Below are 22,225 nucleotides of genomic sequence, written 5' to 3'. Positions count from 1 at the left end.
CTCACTATTATCAAGATGTCATTCATACCCAACTTGATCTATAGATTTAATGAAATCACAATAAAAAACCAAGTAAGTTAGTTTGTAGACATTGAAAAATTGATTCTCAAGTTTATATGGGGAAGCAAAAGACCCAGAATAGCCAACATGATATTGAAGGAGAAGAACAAAGTCAGAGGACTCAGAAAAGTGTGAGATCATTGAAGGAATCGGCATATAGATCATAGAACAGAAGAAAGGGCTCAGAAAAAGACCCACATATAGTCAACTGACCTTTGACAAGGGAGCAAAGGCAAAACAATGAAGCAAAGATAATCTTTAGCAAACAGTGCTAGAATAAATGGACACTCATATACAAAAAAAAAAGAATTAAGACACAGAACTAACACCCTTCACATAACTTAACTCAAGGTGGATTATAGACCTAAATGGAAAATGCAAAAGTATTACACTCCTAGAAGATAACACAGGAGAAAATGTAGATGACCTTTGGCATGGCAATGACTTTTTAGATACAGCAGAGGTATGACCTATCAAAAAAAATTGATAAACTGGGCTTCATTAAAATTAAAACATCTGGTTTGTGAAAGATACCATCAAAAGAATGAGGAGACAAACCATAGACTGGGATAAAATATTTGCAAAAGATATCTGACAAAAGACTGTTATCCAAAATATACAAAGAACCCTTAAAACTTAACAATAAGAGACAATCCAAATAAAAAAGAGGCAAGAGACCTGAACAGACACCTTATCAAAGAAGGTATACAGATGGTAAAAAAGTATATAAAAGATGTTTCATATCATATGTCATTATGGAATTACAAATTAAAACAATGAAATACTACTACTATATACCTATTAGAAAGATGAAAATCCAGGACACTGACATCAAATACTGGTCAGGATATGGAGCAACAAGAACTCATATTCATTGCTGGTGGGAGTGCAAATTGGTACAGCCACTTTGAAAGACAGTTTGGCAGTTTCTTACAAAATGAAACATATGGTAACACAGGATTCAGTAATCATGTTCCTCTGTTTACCCAAATGAGTAAAAAACTTGTCCACACAAAAACCTCAACATCGATATTCATAGTAGCTTTACTTGTAATTGCCAAAATAGAAGCAACCAAGCTATCCTTTGGTGAATGGACAAATAAACTGTGGTACATCCAGACAATGAAATATTATTCAGTGCTAAAAAGAAATGAGATATCAAGCCATGAAAAGACAAGGAGGAATTCATATTACTGAGTGAAGAAGTCAATCTGTAAAGGCTACATACTGTATGATTCAAGCTATATGACATTCAGGAAAAGACAAAACTATGCAGACAATAAAATGATTGGTGGTTGCCAGTGGGTATGGAGAAAGGAGGAATGTGGAGCACAGAAGATTTTTAGGGCAGGGACACTATTTGATATGATACTATAATGATGGATAACATGTCATTATATATCTGTCAAAATCCATAGAATGTACAGTAATTTAAATCCTAATTTAAACTATGGACTGTGAGTGATTATGATGTGTCAATGTAGTTTCATCAGTTGCCCAACAAGTGCACCACTCTGAGTATGTTGAAGTGGAGGAGAGAGTGTTTGGTGGGGGAAACAGAGGATAGATGAGAAATCTCTGTATGTTCTACTTAGTTTTGTTGCGAATATAAAAGTGCTCTAACAAATAAAGAGGGAAAAACTAGTTTTGAAAGTTATGACCACATAGATTAAATCATAAGCAGTGAACATTCAGTCTTCAATCTGATATTTTTTTTAATCTAAAAGTAGTGGTCCTGAAAAATAGCAAGAATATGAAAGCATGAAGAATTTTATTAAGTTCAAAAAACTTTAGATTTAGACCAAAATGACATCCCCTCCCACAATTAAAAAAAAAAAAATCAGCATTCTATCAATACTTAAGCTAGAGTAAGTGGTAGACATCAGTTGGCTCTCAGAAGAATTAGCAAATATGTAATGTAAAAGCAGAGATATCACAATAATCCATCTTGAAGTTACCTATCAACCACAAATCAGGGTCAGGGCAAGAAACTGATCTCTGCAGAAATCTTCAGTTTCCAGCTAGAGGATGTCTACATCAACCAGCTGCTAGGATATCTGCCAACAGTGCTAGGGTGACATTTAGTTTCCTTAGTGTTAAAGTATCTTTCATTCTAAGAAGAGTTGGGATTAATTATACACATGTTTAAGACAATCAAATCCATATTAATACTTTTATATTAAAGCATTTTCCCCTACTGGTTATTTTATATATTTATATTACTGAAGAGAATTTGTCCTGCTAGAATATGAGACTGATTTTGTTTGTCCAATTGCAAATGTGTAATTAAAGAAGTGATTTATGTTTTTGATTTATAGTTGAAATCTTACTAAGTTTGTAGAAAATTATGGGATATTTAAAAGAACTAAGGTTGACCATATTTATAAGTTTAACAATTTTCTTTATATGTGTTATTTGAGCACTTGAGGAGGTTTAGTGTGTTAAAATAGAAAATGGAAGTATCTAAGTGTGCAGAAAAGAGTTGACACAGCAGGCCTGAGACTGCTGTCCTTAGGAAGGTCTGCTCTCAAGATGTATCCTTGATGGTATCTGGGAAGTTGAGTAACGGAGTGCTCCCAGACAACAGTTAACTGATAAGGGTGGTTTATGCAGACAATATGGTTTGTGCTGAATGTCTGCTTTTCTTCTTAGAATCTGAAATTTTGGTTGATTCTAGGAAGAGTGTGCCTGTTGACTCAGCCCCAGTAAAAACCTTGGGTTCTAAGTCTCTAGCGAACTTCCTTGGATCAAATTTTTGCCCACATGTTGTTGAATCTTTGTTGCTGGAGATAGTGTGCTCTCTGTAACCCTTCATGGGAGGGCGGGTGCAGAAGGAAGTTGGAAAATGGAGTAGTCTAGACTATGATGATCTTCCCCTTATGATCCAGCTATGTATCCTTATAACATTGCTATAGTAAATCCTAACTATGAGTAGAGCTATATATGGAGTTCTATAAATCCTTCCATAAATGTGGAATTCTTCCATGAATCTCTAAATGTGGGGGTGGTCTAGAAGACCCCAAATACACTAAGGAAAGTAAATATTTTTCTTCCAAGTACAGTCTAGAGTGTTTGAAAATATTTAATTAACTATGTTTATAAATTAGATCAAACATTATTGAAATATCTCTTAGAAGTGAATAATACAATTTTCTAGACTTACAGATAGAGCAATAGCATTCGTAAACTGAATTTGCAGTCTTAAGGAAAACTAGAGCCTTAAGTTTGTAACTTTAATCACTAAATATTAATTTTTAAAGTCCAAGTAAACTTTTGAATAGGCTTGTCGGCCTACAAGAAATGTCCCTCAAAAAAATTTTAAAAAGCTCGAATTTATTCTATCTCATCAGCTCATAGCAGGTTGCTTGTCCTCCTAATCTCAGTAGCAGAAGGGCATTTGTTCAAATTGACCACAGTTCTGTATCATTAAGATTTTAGTTATAAAGGAGGAGCCTAGCATCCAGCCCTGTTTATACTACTTGGTAGTGAACCATATCACACCATCTTACAGAGTTTGCTTCTGATGGTAATATTAAAATGTGATTTTTATAAAAGTCCCAGTACATAGGGAATACAATCGAACTTATGTAATAGCTGCCTACTCTATAGTGTTAAAGACCCAGGAAAAGTTCATAAAAATTAGCCTTTTATTCTTTAATGCCCTTGACAGATCTCCATTGGATGATGAAGAGTGTGGCAGGGGTCTCTAGTAAAGCAGTCATGCCTGAAACCTACTTGTTATGCATTAAGAAAATACAGCTTTAAGAACTTAGTATAAGGAGAAAATAGAGACTTTCCCCTCCATACCTAGCATAGTACTTGGCACTAAGTAAATCCAGTATATATTTGTTGAATGAATAGAAGAGCTGATGATTTAGTTGAGGAAATAAAATGTAAACATGTCAGAGTTAAATGACAATACAAGATGTGGTTTGGGGGACATATAAGAGGCAGCAAATGATTAGGTTGCCAAATGAATGGAAATGAGAGTAAGTGTTAAGAGCTCAAAGTAGAGGGAGACCATTGTGGGCTAGAGTGGTCAAGGAAGTCTTCACAGAGAAGGTTGGTCTTAAAAAATCTTGGTCTTAAAAATATGTTGTATTTGAAAATGTGAGAGTTGGGGAAGGCATGAGATGTGAGAATGTGAGCAAAGAGACAACAGTGAGAAATAAGAGGCATGGTTATGAGATGCATGTTGACCCTCTAGCACTGCAGCCTAGCTGTCTTACAAAAGAAGAGTGGGGCAAAGGCCTCTTAGCATCAGGTTGTGGTGGCTGTGCATGTCAGGCTCAGAAGTTTGGAGTTGATTCTTTTAATAGGGAGAAGAACAAATAGTTTTTCAACAGGCAATGATATGAAGGAAGACTTCGGTGGATCTAGAATAAAGAGTATACTGAGAATAAAGTGTAGAATAGTTTAGATTGGATTAGAGGAGCGAGTGTTGATGCCATAGAATAATTAGAAACCAGTGTAGATATAAAGTAATATAGGGCTAAGCTAAGGTAAGGTCAGAGGGAATGGAAAGAGACAGATGTCTTAAACATTATCAAGGAAGAAGTGTTGGGACTGGTGACCACATGCAAAGGAAAGATAAGAGTACCTTTACGAAAGCTAAAGAGGAGGATAAATTTTCAGAATGAAGTATGTATCTGTGGGTTGTTTTAAATGGTTAGTTTTTCTTTTTTATACCAAGTGAATTAGAATCAGTGTGAATATTGGAAGGTAGTGTGAAAAGAAAAGTTTAGACCCCAACTGTTCCAATACTGAAAAGAACATTTGCAACTCAAAATGTTATTAGAACACATACTTCAGGGGTTTAATGCTTATATAATTTTTGGAATCTTGGCTTTACCATGGAAACCTTGGGAGAGTCAAGCAAGCAATACCTAGAGGAATAACGTACATAGTGTTAAGCTAGGATTTTGTAATCTCCTGGGGTGTTTGGAAGACTTTTCGACCATTTTGTCAGAGAAGAGCCGAAGACACCAACAGCTTTGGTTATTGTGCTTCAGGAAAGGGGACAACTTGCCAAGTTTTCTGCCAGTGAAAGTCAAAGAAAACAGAACTACAGGAATTTGTTGGATGTTTCCTAATGTGTCCCTGCTGGTAGACGTGCTTCAGAAAAGGCTGAAATGCTCTTGGCCAAAGAGGAAGCAGCTTTACAAAAGCAAAGCCAAAATGAAGAATTGGCTGTACTCTTAAGAGGCCGGGTAGCATTGTTCAGGCCAGCCTGACCTTCCTGTTCTGTGGGATTCGCAAACATATTTTGTATTTAACTGATAAATATCATAGCAGCCTAGTTCCCAGATTTCAAGTCTATCTCCATGCAGAAACCACTATGAAATAAAACATGCCCATGAATGTCCTAATCCTCAATATCTCCAAAACAGTGCAATTCGTTCTTTTCTAATGGAGAGAATAACCAATCTCATTTCACCAAAAGCAACAAGAGTCCTCTACCTCTTCAAAGCACTGTTCTGTTTCCTCCTTTACTGTAGGCAACAGAACAAATTAAATAAAATGGAGCTTTCTTGCTCTGCCAAAAGAGGCCAACTGATCTAGAACCTAAAATGTACTGAAGATGTGTAAAACTTTTACATATGCATGGGCCCACATGGCAACTGTGGGCAAGCAACTTCATACCCATGCTGTCGGTTATTGAACATCTATAGCAAAGTCATTGTCCAAATGGTACGCTAAGCAAATGAGACTGCCTTTCTTAATTCTTTCTACATGGGGTATGTTGGCTCTTTTAGAAGCAGCAAAATCTTTTCCAACTTGAAGAGAAGAAAACTAGAGAAACAGAAAAGAGGAAAGAGGAGATTTGCAAAGTGATTAAAAGGGAATAATTATATGCAGAGGGTTTCCTTCTCTTTTCAGGTTTGGAGCTTAAACACCTTTGGTTCAGCTGCTGCTTTAAGATTTTCTGGTGCAAAAAGAGAGAGCAACCATCTCAGGGTAATCTGTAAAAATTTACTTTGTGCCACTGGGATTAAATTTTTATTTTGATAACATCAATAATATTCAGTTGCCCTTTTATTTCTCCAGTTTAAAGAAAACCTCGTTTTTCAGGTGTAGCCTTCGAGTTATTTTGGAGCTCCAATATTGGAACATTCTAATTAAACCACTTTGAAGAAATAGTCCTACAATTTGTTAACTACAGCTTTCTTTGGAAACCAGCCATGGTCGTTCGTTAGTCTCAGCCCTGGGAATTCAGATATTAGAATCCAACTATCATTTAACAGTTTACAAAACCAGAAAGAACAGGAGTACTTTCTTTCTCTGGTCTTCCTCTAAGTTCTTTCGTCTCTTTACTTCCTCTTCAATTCCTCCCCCATTTTGTTCTCACCTCTTCAGTTCCCAAATAATCTGCAATCAATCTTTTGAATCACCCTTAGTATTTTCATTGGTTATGTAAACCCCCAAATTTTAAAAAGCCAAAATGAGAGGCAACAAGAATTAATTTGAGATCGAAGAATAGCTATTTGGCAAGCACTGATTCAGACAGAAACCCAAAGTGTTCCGATTATGGGGTGAAGGCGGGGTTTTTTGTGAGAAAGGGAAGGGAAATAACTACATGAGTAGAAGGAAGGAATTTCTCTTGGGTGCTAATAAGCTAAGGAAGGAATTTCTATAGGTACAAATAAGCCAAGTTATTCTTTAGCTGTACATGGTGGTGCTAATTTTAAAGAGTGTTCTTAATTTTTAGTCCTCATAGTCAGGATATCTGCTATCCTGTTAGCTTTACAGATTGTTGTTTAAAATACAGTGTTGGTTTGGTCCAGGCCAAAGGTTCCTTTGCCCAATCAAAACATTCCAAAATTTCAAGGAACAAGATGTACAAGGTAGTTCCTAGCTCTATTTAAAAATGGCTCCTCTCTTTTATGAATTTGACCTCAAAAGCAAGAGAAGTAAAAGCTAAAATAAATCAATGGGACTACATCAAACTAAAAAGCTTCTGCTCAGCAGAGGAAATCGTCAACAAGGTAAAGAGACAACCATCTGAATGGGAAAATATATTTGCAAGCAATGCCTCCAATAAGGGTCTAATATCCAGAATATACAAAGAACTCATGCAACTCAATAACAACAAAAAACCCCCCAAATAATCCAATCAAGAAATGGGCAGAGGACCTGAACAGACACTTCACCCTAGAGGACATACAAATGGCCAACAAATAGTTGGAAAGATGCTCAACATTGCTAGCTTTTAGGGAAATGTAAATCAAAATCACAATGAGATATCATCTCACATCTGTTAGAATAGCTATAATCAACAGCACAAGTAATAACAAATGTTGGAGAGGATGTGGAGAAAAAGGAACTCTCATACACTGCTGATGGGACTGCAAATTGGTATGGACATTATGGAAATGGTACGGAGGTTCCTCAAAAAACTAAGAATTGACCTACTGTATGATCCAGCAATCCCACTACTGGGTATATGTTTTGCTAAAGAAGCCACGGTACATATTTACAATGGAATATTACTCAGCCATAAGAAGACATGATATACTGCCATTTGCAATGACATGGATGGACCTCGAAATCATCATGCTAAGTGAAATAAGCCAGACAGAAAAAGTTAAGAATCACATGGTATCACTTATATGTGAGATATAAATCTAAAAGCAACAAATGCACAGGACAAACAACAGAGACTCATGGACATGGATCATAGACTAGTGGATACCAGAGGGGAGGGGGAAGGAGAGGAGGTAGATGGGGTAAAGGCAGTCAAATATGTGGTGACAGAAAGAAATCTAACTATGGGAGGTGAACCCACAGTGTAAATGTATATATGCCTTACTGTTAAAGCGTACAGCTGAAATTAATTGGATTTAGTTAACCAATGTCACCATAGGAAAAAAAATGGCTCCTCTTATGTCAACTTTTCAGTTATAAATGGAATTTCATTTTAATGGCGTTTTGTTGAACACCGAACAGTTTCATTAAAGTCTGTCGTTGTAAGAAATGTCAAAACCTGTAGAGAATTTTTATAAGAGTTTATATGAGCCAAACTGATGACATATGCAATGGAGCAAAATCTCAAATGCTCCAGAGAATAACAGTTTTGCAACTTCTTTTATACATTTGAAATTAAGATGGGGATTGGAGAAATTGGAAGGGGATTGGAAGATTGGAGAAAGCGAGGCAGGGATTGGATTACAGGATAGGTAACAAGATTATGTGCTCTCTTGAGGTTTAATATTCACTTTGAAGGGGTTTACTTCGAGTATTTCAAAGGTATGTTAGCTTAGATGCACAAGAATAACGAATAGGGCTGGCTTAAAACCTTTCACTAAGAAGTGATATGCCTGGGGCATGACTGTACACCATGACCTGCCCAGTTAGGAATTTGGGGTCAGATCACCCTGTGAGGTTACTTTCCATAGAACTCCTTTTTTTGGTCCACAAGTTATATTTAAATGGAAACCTATCCTCCTAGAGTAAGCAATTTGGGTGGGAGTGAAAGAGAAAGGGAAACTAAGGAGAGGTTTATGTTACTAAACTATTGAAACAAAAAGTTATACAAATACAATCTCTTAAATTTGTTGAGGGACATTAATGGACATTTCCCCATTAGTAGCATGTTGGGGGCAGCTCATGGAATAGTGCAGTTGATAAGACCATTTGATCTAAACATGATAGTGTTGCACCAATATTTATGCTGTGACTTTGGCTTATAAGATTTTTTTTTTTTTACAAATTTTGCTGAACTTTTTTCTTTCTTTCTCTCTCTCTCTCTCTTTTTTTAAATTAAGTTTATTGGGGTAACATTGGTTAAATTTTGCTGAACTTTAAATAGCTTTTTAAAACCCTGAAGTCCAGGCAAACCCATATACTTAAACCAGAATCTCTCACAGGAGATTCCAGTGGGCAGACAGGTTGAGAACCAGTGCTTCTCAACCTATTGTGTATGTAAATCACCTGGGGATCTTGATGAAAATGCACTTCTGCTGCTGTAGATCTGGGGTGGGGCACAATTTTCTGCATTTCTAACCACCTCCCAGATGATGCCATACTACTCATCCCTGGACCTTGAGTAGCAAGGAAGGGATCAGACGAAAGTCTAGATCAAACTTTGGTCTTTATCACAATCACCTGGAGAATTTGGTAAAAATGCAAATGGCCAGACCCGTTCCTGCTTCAAGGAACCTTATTAGCTTCCAGGTGATTCTGACGTACATCAAAATACAAGAGCCACTGGTCTGGACTGTGGATCCTCAGCTGTCTAATCACTCTGCCTGCCTGTTATACTTTTTTTGTTGCCTCTTTTGTTTCCTTTTCTGTACCTTCTGAAGTCTTAAAATACAAATACCAGAAGAAACTGAAAAATAAAAATGACGGGGTCTTAACAGTCTAACATTGGGTATATGAAATACATTAATTAAAAAAAAAAAAAAGAACAGTTCGTATGGCAGATATGTCATTCCAAACCACCCAGTCTAAGGCTCTCTGGATTAATATAAGGATGTTTGACATTGTATTTTCAGAATCTCACTTTGACTGATCTTAGGCAATAATCTTTATTTCCTTCAATTTTCATAGTCTTGTACCTCCTCACCTTGAACCTCATACTTATGTATAGTATTTCTTCATTTTTTAAGGATGTCACTGTTTACAACTATAAACACCTTAGCCTTAGTTAATTAAGACTATCAAAAGAGACTTTCTGTTCTATTTTGTCATGATATGCTATTTTCTACTATATTTTCGGGCCCATACTTGTGGTATATTAAGAAAATCTATACATTTTTTTCCCCATCAGACACATATGACATCTCCTGGCATAGTGGACTTTACAATATGTTGTGTTGATTTTTTGTTCTTTTAATATCAATAATAATAGCTAACATTTATTGTGTACTTACTGACTGATAGACATTTCTCTAAACACTTTACATGGATAAACTCATTTTGTCCTCCCAGCAACCTAGGAGATAGATGTCCCCTTTTTGACAGATGAGGAAACCAAGAACTTGGTCCAGGTGACAAACTACAATGTAGTAGGACTGGGATCGAAAGCCTGGCAGTTTTGATGCATAACTTCTGTGTCGCACTGATTTTAGTGTTGTTGTTTGCATGTACATGTCTCTTCATTAAATGCTTGTATATATCTATATTTCTTTTTAAAACATTTTAGTTTTTGGAGTAGTTTTAGGTTCACAGCAAAATTGCACAGAGTGTACAGAGACTTCTCACATACCCACTGCCCCTACACATGCATAGCCCTCCCCAATTATCAACATACCCCTCCAGAGGGGCATACTTCTTACAAATGATAAACATACATTGACAGATTATTTATCACCCAAAGTCCATAGTATGAATTAGGATTTACTCTCGGTATTGTACATTCTATGGATTTTGACAAATGTATAATGACATGTATTTACCATTAGTGTATCATACAGAATAATTTCACTGCATTAAACATCCTCTGTGCTTCGCCTGTTTATCCCTCCCTCTTTCTTACCTCATGGCAACCTCTGACCTTTTAGCTTTCTGCATAGTTTTGCCTTTTCTCGAATATCATATAGTTGGAATCATACAGTATTGTAGCCTTTCCATACGTGCTTCTTTCACTTGGTAACATGCATTTAAATTTTCTCCATGTCTTTTCATGGTTTGAGAGCTCGTTTATTTTTAGCACTGAATAATATCCCATTGTCTGGATGAACCACAGTTTGTTTATCCATTCACCTAATAGAATATCTTAGTGGCATCCAAGTTTTTGCATTATGAAAGAGCTGCTGTAAATATTCATATTCAGGTTTTTTGCAAGAACTTGGATTTTTAACTGTTTGGGTAAATACCGAGGAACACTATTGCTGGATTTTGTGGGGAGAGTATGTTTAGTTTTTTAAGAAACTGCTAAACTGTCTCCCAAAGTGGCCATACCAATTTTCATTTCCACTAGCAATGAATGAGAGCATTTGATCTTATGAATGTTTTGGATTTTGGCCTTTCTAAAAGGTATGTAGTGGTTTCTTATTCTTGTTTTAATTTGCAATTCCATAGTGATGTATGATGTGGAGTATCTTTTCATATGATTATTTGCCATCGTATATCTTTTTTGATGAGATGTCTATTAAGATCTTTGGTCCATTTTTTAATTGGGTTATTTATTTTCTTATTGTTGAGTTTTAAGTGTTCTTTGTACATTTTGGATACCAGTCCTTTATCACATAGCTTTTGCAAATATTTTCTCCCATTGTGTGGCTTGTCTTCTCATTCCCTTGACAGTGTCTTTTGCAGAACAGAATGTTTTAATTTTAATGAAGCCCAGCTTATCAGTGATTTCTTTCATGGGTCATGCTACTGATACTGTATCTAAAAAGTCATCACCATATCCAAGGTCACCTATATTTTCTGCTATGTTATCTTCTGGGTATGTTGTAGTTTTGCATTTTCCACTTAGGTTTATGATCCATCTTAAGTTAATTTTTGTGAAGGGTGTAAGGTCTGTGTCTAGATTCATTTTTTTTTTTTTTTGTATTTGACTGTCCATTGTTAAGCACCATTGTTAAGACTATCTTTGCTCAGTTGTTTTGCCTTTGCTCCTTTGTCAAAGATCAGTTGACTTTATTTATGTGAATATATTTCTGGGCTCTCTATTCAGCTTCATGAATGATCTAGTTGTCTATTCTCTCGCCAATACCACACTGTCTTGATTACTGTAGCTTTGTAGTTAAGTCCAGAAGTCATATGTTGGCTATTCTGGATCTTTTGCTTCTCCATATAAACTTGAAAATCAATTTGTCAATATCTCCATCTAACTTGCTTGGATTTTGGTTGCCGTTGCATTGACTCTATAGATCAAGTTAGGAAGAACTGACATCTTGACAATATTGAGTCTTCCTGTCTATGAACATGAACTATCTCTTAATTTTTTAGTTATTCTTAGATTTATTTTTCATCAGAGTTTTGTTGTTTTTCTCATTTAGACCTTGCTCACATTTTCTTAGATTTATACCTAAGTGTTTCATATTGGAGGATACTAATATAAATGGCATTGTATTTTTCATTGCAAATTCTACTTGTTCATCGCTGGTACATAGGAAAGTGATTGGCCTTCATAGGTTAACCTTATATCCCACAACCTTGCGATATCATTAATTAGTTCCAGGAGTTTTTGTTGTTGTTGATGATGATGATGATTCTTTTGGATTTTCTACATAGACAGTCATGTCATTTGCAAAGACAGTTTTATTTCTTCCTTCCAAATTGGTATGATTTTAATTTCCTTTTCTTGTCTTATTGTATTGATAGGACTTCCAGTATCATTTTGAAAAAGAGTATTGAGAGAGGACATCCTTGCTTTTTTCCTAGTCTTTGCGAGAAAGCTTCTAGTTTCTCACTATTAAGTATGATGTTAGCTGTAGGCTTTTTGTAGATGTTCTTTACCAAATTGAGGGAATTCTTCTCTATTCTAAATTTGCTAAGAGTGTTTTAAATCATTAATGAGTTTTGACATTTATCAGATGCTCTTTGTGCATTTATTGATAGGCTCATGTGATTTTTTTTTCTTTACCTTGTCGATGTGATGAATCACATTAATTGATTGTCAAATGTTGAAACACTCTCATACCTGGGATAAATCCTGCTTGATTGTGGATTTTATACATTGTTGGTTTCAATTTACTAATATTTTGATAAAGTTTTTGCATCTATATTCATGAGAAATATTGATCTTTTCCTGTTTTGGTCTTTTCTTGTAATGTCTTTTTTTTTTTTCCTTTTTCTTTTCTGATTTTGTCTGGTTTTGGTATTAGGGTAAAGCTGGCTTCATAAACTGAGTTAGGAAGTATTCCTCTGGCTTCTATCTTTTGAAAGAGATTGTAGGGAATTGGTATAAGTTCTTTCTAAGATATTTTGTGAATTCTCTAGTGAACCCATCTGAGTCTGGTGCTTTCTGTTTTGGAAAGTTATTAATTATTGACTTGATTTCTTTATAGACACAGGCATATTCAAATTGTCTATTTCTTTCTTTATGAATTTTGGCAAATTGTGCCTACAAGGTCCATTTTATCTAGATTATCAAAGTTGTGGCCATAGAATTGTTTATGGTATATTTTATTATCTATTTAATGTACATGAGTTCTGTAGTGATGTCCACTCTTCCCTTTCTGACATTAATCATTTGTGTCATCTCTCTTTATTTTTATTTCTTTATTAGCCTATCTAGAGGCTTATTGATTTTTAAAAAAATCTTTTTATGGAACCAGTTTTTGGCAATTTTCTCTATTGATTTTTTGTTTTTAATTTCATTATTTTTGCTCTGATTTTATTATTTCTTTTCTTCTGCTTACTTTATATTTAATTTTCTCTTCATTTTCTGGTTTCCTAAGGTTGAAGCTCAGATGACTAATTCGATATCTTTCTTTTTTTCTAATATATGCATTAATGCTATCAATTTTCCTCATAGTACTCTTTTGCAGCATCCCACAAATTTTGATAAGTTGTATTTTCATTAGTTCTTTATGTTTTTTTTTTCATTTCTCTTGAGATTTCTTCTTTGATCCATGTGTTATTTAAAAATGTGTTATTTGAAAAATAAATTTTAAAGTGCGTGTTGTTTAATCTCCAAATATGTTGGGATGTTCCAGTTATCTTTCTTTTATTAATTTCTAGTTTAAATCCATTGTGGTCTGAGATCATAGATTGTATGATTTCTATTCTTTTAAATTTGTTAAGATGTTTTTTATGACCCAGAATGTAGTCTGTCTTGGTGAATGTTTCATGTGAGCTTGAGAAGAATGTGTGATCTACTGTCGTTGGAGGGAGTAGTTTATAGATATCAATTACATCTAGTTGATTTCTGGTGCTGTTGAGTTCTACTATATTCTTACTCATTATCTACCTGGAGGATGTGTCCATTTCTGTTAAAGGAAGGTTAAAGTCTCCAATATAATTGTTGATTCATCTATTTCTCCTTGCAGTTCTATTAGTTTGCCTTATGTATTTTGATGTTCTGTTGTTATATGCATACACATTAAAGATTGTTATGTCTTCTTTGCAAGTATACCTCTTTATTATTATGTAATGTCCCTCTTTATCCCTGATAATATCCCTTGCTTTGAAGTCTTCTCTGTCTGAAACTAATAGGCATTCCATTTTTCTCTCGATTAGTCTTTGTATGGCATAGCTTTCTTTATCTATTTATTTTTAATCTATATGTGTCTTTATGTTTAAAGTGAGATTTTTTTTAGACAACATGCAGTTAGGTCTTGTTTTTTGATTCACTTTGACTATTCTGTCTTTTAATTATTGTTTTTATACCACTGATGTTTAAAATGATTATTGATCTATTTGGACTAATATCTACCATATCTGTTACTGTTTTCTATTGATTTTCCTTGTTCTTTGTTCCTATTTTCACCTTCCACATTTTTTCTGCCATTGATAGTTTTTCATATCATTATCTCTTCCTTCTTAGCATATAAATTATATATATTTAAAAAAGAAGACGTCTTTTTTTTTAAAAAAAAAAACTTTTTTTAGTGGTTGCTCTCAAATTTCTGACCTGTATGAATTTCCTTCTCTCTAAAGAACTTCTTTAGATATTTCTTGCAAGGTAGATATACTGGCTACAAATTCTCTCAATGTTTGTTTGTCTGGGAAGTCTTTATTTTTTCTTTACTTCTGAAGGGTAATTTTGCAGAGTACAGGATCCTCGGTTAGTCTTTGTACTCTCTCTCAATACTTCAGTATTTCACTACTTTCTTCTTGCATGGTTTCTGAGGAGAAGTTGTATGTAATTTTTATATTTTCTCCTCTATAGATAAGATCCTTTTTTTCCTTTGGCTTCTTTCTTTATTTTTTTATTTTCTGCAATTTAAATATGATGTACTTAGGTGTAATTTATTTGGTATTTATTCTGCCTGGTGTTCTTTGAACTTCTTGTGGTTTTATAGACTGAATGTTTGTGTCTCCCCCTTCCCCTGCCCCACCACCAAATTCTTATGTTGAAATCTTAACCCACACATGCTGATATTAACAGGTGGTATCCTTGGGAGGTAATTAGGTCATGAGGATAGAGCCTTTATGAATGAGATTAGTGCTCTTATAGAGAATGAAGAGCTTGCTTGTAGTCCTTGCCATGTGAGAGGTAAAACAGACAGCCATCTACAAACCAGGACACAGGCTCTTCTCACCAAAATCAAATTTGCCAGTACCTTGATCTGGTACTTTTCTACCTCCAGAACAGTGACAAATAAATGTCATTTTTTAAGTCACCCAGTCTATAGGACTTTGTAGTAACAGCCTGAGTTAACTAAGACATATTTTGGATTCTGACCTTAATTTGGGGGAAATTCTCCGTCTTTATTGCTTCAGATATTGCTTTTGTACCTTTCTCTCTTCTTCTTTTGGAATTCTCATTATGTATATGCTATACCTATCTTGGATATTCTGTCCTTTTGTTCAGTTGTTGTTGTTGTTGTTGTTATTATTATTATTATTATTGATTATTGGTTTCAGTTTCTATTGACATATCTCAAGTTCAGAGATTCTTTCCTAAGTTGTGTTCAGTCTACTAATAAGCCCATGGAAGACATGCTCCATTTCCGTTATGGAGTTTTATTCTCTAACATTTCTCTTTGCTTCCTAGAATTTCCATCTCTGTTTACATTACCCATCTGTTCTTTCATGTTGTCTACTTTTCGCATTAGAGCCCTTAGCATATTAATCATAGTTGTTTTAAAATCATGGTCTGATCATTGCAAAAGCCTTGCCATATCTGAGTCTGGTTATGGTGCTTGCTCTGTTTCTTCGAACTGTGTTTTTTGCCTTTTTTTGTATGCTTTGAAATTTTTTGTTGAAAGCCAGACATTATATACTGGGTCAAGGGGACTCTTGTATATTGGTCTTTAGTATGAGATGCTACAAAGTAGAGTGAGGGGTAGCATTCTGCATTCCTATGATTAGGTCTTAGTTCTTTAGTGAGCCTTTTCTCTTAGGCTGGAACCTCACAAGTGCTTCTCATCCCCTGCCTCCTCATCCTCATCTCCAACCTGCAACCAACCTTACATAAGACAGGATGGCTGGCTGGAGTTGTATGTTTTCTTTTTCCTTGGTTATTTGGGCTCTGATAAAACCCCAATAGATTAGGCTCCAGTAAAATAGCTTCTTTTGAGGACAGGCTTTGTTATGAACAGAGTACTCTGGTTTGTTTCAAAATGATTACTTTTCCTGGGAGAAGCCCAGGGAGATTTTTCTCTGATCTTTCCTGTGAGAACCTGGTAGAACTCCAAAAGATAAAACTCACAAAGTGAGGATACCTCTTGGTGTTTTCAGTTCATAGACTTGTCTACTCTGAGCCTCTAGCTAGTCATCAATAACATGTCCATTAAGTTGCGATTCTGTATTTGACTGCGTGTCTTTCCAATTTTAGGGGAAACGGTTTTCCCTGTATCCTCAGGTTCCTGACAGATCAAAGAGAAGCTATTGATTTTTCCATTTGTTCATCTTTTTACTTCTTGTTAGGACAGTGATGACTTCGAAGGTATTTATGTGCCTGACTGCAAATTGAAGTCGGTTAGTTTTCAATACCAATTTCTCTCAACAGCCATGGCAAACACATTTTTTGTTTGTTTCTATGTTTGAATTAGTTCTCCAATGATGAGTTGCTGCTCAGGCAGAAGTAATTGGTACTTGGTAAGTACTACTGAGGTAAGATCAACCTAGTTAAGAGGCTGAGCCTCACCTATGTGGGTCCACAAATTGGGTCTTTTCAGTGTTCTTGTACTGATGGAGCTCATACTTGCTGATTCGTAATAATTAAATGCACAAAAATTTGAGATGTGAATCAGAATAGTAATTAATTGATTTTCTTAAGTGACATTTCTTTCTATACTTGAGATACTCAGGTGTTCTAGGCAGTCACTTCCAGATATCAGAATAAAGAAAAATGGATACACTTCAGAGCTTTTTCATCTTAGTGTTGAGACATGCTTGTGTGAGCTATCTCTACCCATAACAGAGTAAAACCTCCTTAGGGACTGGAAATTTCAGATTGCCTTCATCCAATGTTAAAAGTGTAGTTAAGTATTCTCAAACTCGAATACTTGTAACTAATTATAATAAAGACACCATTTATGGAATGATTCTTCCGTGCCAGAAACTATGCTAAATAATCAATCCTCACAAACTCTTTAGAAGTAAAATGATTACACTTTGGTAGGTTAGAAAAGTTAAATGGTTTAGTTGAGGTCACCCACCCAGTTAGTAAAACTCGGAGGCAAGGTTCAAACCCAGAGCTCTCTGAGCTGACCATACACCATATGGATTCTCAACAATTTTGGACTGTTTATTCAATTTTCATATAGACCAAACCCTATGTGTTAACACATTCTTTATTCTGATAAGTTGTTGTGAAACTAGTTGTAAATGATTCAGTGTTAGCTTTGGCCAATTAATAAAGGTGATTGTCAAGTTTTCCATGAAATTTTATAACCTAGAATTTTTAAACATATATAAAAAGTGTAGAGAATATTGTAATAAATACTTATGTATGCACCCTGAGTATTTTTATACATTAGTATCAGTCTATTGTCTACAAAAAGATTATTTTAAAATATAGATCATTCTGGTCACTCCTCAAAACCCCCAATTGCTTCCCACATCTAAATAAAAGCTCAAAATACCAATGAACCTCTAAGACCTAAACCATCTCTCTCTGTTAGCCTTCAGCCCATCTCCCACTATTTTCCTTTCCATTATTGATGCTCCAGACACCCAACCCTGCTATCCCTTGAAGATGCCACATACTTCCTGTCTCAGAGCCTTTGTGTCCACCACTCCCTCTATCTGTTCATATAGACCAAACCCTATGTGTTAACACATTCTTCATTCTGATAAGTTGTTGTGAAACTAGTTGTAAATTTTAGTTGTAAGATGGTGGCATCAACAATATAAATGTTTATGTCTCATGTTCAAGAAATCTAGAGGTAGGCATTCCAGAGATAGTATAACAAGAACCCACATTCCTTCTGTCTTGTTGCTTTACTCTGAGTGGCTTCTATTCCCAGTCACATCACAGTCCAAATCAGGGACAGGAACTCCAGTCAACATGTTTGGATTCCAGCCAACAGGAAAGAGGAAAGGGGAAAGGGCACTCTGAGTTTCTATGAAGTGTTGGGTAAAGGAGGAAATGGAAACATTTGATGTCTGAATACAATCCCATTTACTTTCATGGGAGCCTTCGAGGACAGTGACAAGGTGTTCTTTTAAACTGAACTTATTTCTAATCACCCAGCTAGTAAAAATATATTTGAGTTTAATCTTTTTGTACCACCTGTGGTCTAGGAGATTTCAGATTTCTTTTGTTTTAGCAACAGAAACCTTTTTAAAAATTAAAAATAAACATACAACTTCAATATAGAAAAATATTTATTATCATATATATGATAAAATTTCTAGTGTTTATGTATTAGAAAGTTAGTCAATGAAAACAAAGTATATTTGATGAGCACAAAAATGTGAGAAGGGTTTGTTATAGTTGAAGAAAGCTTCTGAAATAAATTTATTTCTGCATTTGTTTTAGTCCTACAATATTGAGAAAAATCTGATTCACAAAGTAGTAGGTGGAAATAGTTTCATGTTTTTTATTGTGTTTCTTCTAACAATTTTATGATTTTCTCTGATTAAACAGAGATGACCACAGAAGATTTATTCCGAGAAAACATATAAAAATAGTCCAAGTTAACACTTAGTCTTCCAATATGTTAAAGTTTGATAGATACTACATGAAAGGGCACAGTATGATTTTATACAATTTCTTAAGTTTTTTAAACAAACAAACAAATGCTTCTCTCTGTATTTAGAATAAACATATTGTTATTGTTTTTTAAAACTGCTTTATTGAAATTTAGATACTATAAATTTTAACTGTACAATTCAATGAAATTAGTAAATGTATAGAGTCATATAACCATTACTAATCCAGTTTTAGAAACTTTCTATCATCTCATAAAGCTTCCTGCAAACCTATGCTTACTGGTGCCACTCGTACCCCTGTCTTCTCTCCCTTTTCTTTCTTTACCTTCCAGCTGAGAAGAGTAGATGGTTTCCTGGAAGCTGGTGTATTAGTGTCTGTCTAAAACATCCATGGTATGTGTTCTTTTAAAATATGTCTTAATATAGCTAAACAACTTTTAGTGAAAGATAAAAATTATAAGTGATTTTGTCATTGAGAGGACTTTGAGCTGATTAATTTTATGAACTGCGTAATAATGTATAATTGATATTGAAAGGTGTTATATGTCAAGCTGGAATGTTTCTATGGTATTACAGTATAGTTCTTCTGATGTACAAAGTTTTCACTGTATAATAATATCTTGTTGATTGGCAAGTTGCAGATGACATTCTCAATGTCCTTTGATGCCCACTAGAAGGGGGACTTAAAATTCCCAACAAGATTGTGAGTATACTTGTCAGTTACGATACTTGGAATATTATTAAGTGAGTTTGCACACAGAATCCCATGTGTAGTCAAAGAACAACTACTGTCTTTCACAAACTCTAGGGTTCTTTGTTTTTGAGAGAATACTTGCTGCTCCTGTAAAATTGCTGCAAAGCTGGCCTTTGTCTCTCAGTAGAAGAGGCAACACTAACACAGGATTTTCCCCGCCTACTTTTGGCAGATTGACTCTGTGGATTTAAAACTCCCTTTTTTTGCAGCTGGTAAGGTGACAATGCTCTTTTGAAAAAAACGCAGGGGAGACCTATCCTGTAGTTGACTAAGCAAGTATAAACCAAACAGGCCCTAGGGTAGAGTAGCAGACCTCATTGATCAAGTGTTTGGTGACAACAGACAGCAGTTATGTTGAAATGTACTAAGGTCTATTCCTATAGCAGGTTGGAAAGAAGTGATATAAAGGATGGGTTTAGGCAAAAGCCCTTTGAGACTATAGAGGCTTCTTCCTTGACTAGCAAATGAGGGATCCCTACCAGTTGTGCAGGAGGGCCAGGAGTGGAGATCACATAGTTCTCTATTCCCAACCTCATGTTGCAAGCCACTCTGACCTGACCACATTGTTCAACCAGGAGGAAGACCAAGAGGAAAGGCCCCTTGCTGAGATCTGTGCTGATCTCGCCGAGAACTTAGGACTGAAGTTCACCTAATGCATTCAACTCTACCTCTGACTCAGGCATTTCTCTTTTCAAGAACAAACAGGCCTATGGCAGGGGTTGAGGCCCTACTTTCTATCGCTAGAACTGGAGGATATTATGCTCTGGTCAAAGTGTGTTATGGATTTGATTGCACTTAAAATTGTCAGACTTATTAGCTCTTAGTGACAGTGGGATACAAGTTGCTGTGGTTCTGAGAATTTCCCCTTGGCATAGTCGAAACTTACTTTGGATGTGGACACAAATCTCAATTGGACAATAGACTGATGCAAGTGTATGGGTAAACTCTTTGAGCCAATATATACAAGATGTTGTAACTGATTATTGCTAAATGCATTATGTTAAAAGTTATGGTTAAAAAAAATTACTCATGCCTATTTGTAGTTATTCTCCTTTCCCACTCCAAGGACAACTAATCAATCTGCTTCCCGACTCTATAGTTTTGCCTTCTCTAGGCATTTCATTAAATAAAATCCTACAGTCTTTTTGTCTGGCTTCTTTTACTTAGCATGTTTTTGAGGTTCATCCAACTTGTTGCATGTATCATTCATATTCCTGAACAGTATTCTATTGTATGGATAAACCAGATTTTGTTTATCTACTCATCAGTTGATGGACATTCAGGTTGGTTTCAATTCTGGGTTATTATGAATAATGCTACCGTAAACATTTGCTTACAGGCCTTTGTGTGAATATATGTCATTATTGCTCTTGGACAGATTCTAAAGAGTGAATTTGCTGAATCATAGGGTAAATTCATTTATTTTTTTTAAGAAACTGCTAAACTGTTTTCCAAAGTAGTTGTACCATTTTACATTCCTACCATCAATGTACGAGTATTCCAGTTTCTCCACATCCTCTCACCAAAACTTGTTAGTGTCTTTTTTATTATAGCCATTTTGGTGGTGTGAAATAGTATCTTATTGTGATTTTATTTTGTATTTCCCTAACAGCTAATGATGTTGAGCATAATTTCATGTGCTTATTGGTCATTCATATATCTCTGGTGAAATGTTTATTTAAATCCTTTGCCCTTTTTTTTTTAAATGGAGTATTTATCTTCGTGGTATTGATTTTGTAAGTGTTCTTTATGTATTCTAGATGTAAGTTGTTCTTCTAGCCTATAAATTTTTAAAAAGGCATATACAATATTTATATTTTTTATTTTATTTACCAAATGGAGCCAAAACATATAAATATTTTTATTTATATATTGGGGAAAAAATTCATGCTATGAATACAAGTTGTTTATCAGATACATGATTTGCCTATATTTTCTCTCAGTCTGTTGCTTGTCTTTTCATTTTCTTAATGGTTAGGATATTTTTTAACATAACATTTATATGAAAGGTTTGTAGATTCCTTGAAGCCTCTCCTTGGTACCGCAGGGTTATCAGACCACAGTTCAAAACCCACTGCCAATGAGCATTTCAGTGGCATCTAAACTCAGCAAACTGTGTAAGTCATCTTCAGCAGAATCATAAATCAGTGGAGTTGGAAGAGACTTTATAATTAACTAAATGCTCTTATGATTTTATAAATTAACTCCTGCCTGTTTGAACGCTTTACTTGCATGCCAGTATGTAAAGTTTGATGGAGCATTGGAGGCATAGCTTAGATTTGAGGACAAACAAAACATCAGAAGTCGTGAGTTCAGCCTAGGCAGGAGTACAAAGTGGGAAAATATTTATTTCCTGATAAGACTGAGAATTTATTTGCTGGCTTACGATAAATAAATTTAGGCATCAAAGCAAAGTGAGGAAGAACTCCGAACTTTGTAGAAACCAGATTTTAATAATAGAAATCTACCTCAATGACTTTTGTATTAAATAATAACAAAGAAAACAATACTCATTCTGTTAAGGAAATTTGTATTGTGTTCAGAATATAAGGGCCAACTTTGCACACTTATCTGAAACTACCCCATGCCTCCTTTGCACTTATGATATATGTACATTTCTTTTTGTATACCCCTTTAACCTTACCTCATTTGTTCATTTAACAATGACTTTATGAAGAATCTACCATA

This window comes from Pteropus alecto, unplaced genomic scaffold (assembly GCF_000325575.1).
Source record: "Pteropus alecto unplaced genomic scaffold, ASM32557v1 scaffold63, whole genome shotgun sequence".
Taxonomy (NCBI): Eukaryota; Metazoa; Chordata; class Mammalia; order Chiroptera; family Pteropodidae; genus Pteropus; species Pteropus alecto.
Note: the sequence above shows the minus strand (reverse complement) of the source record.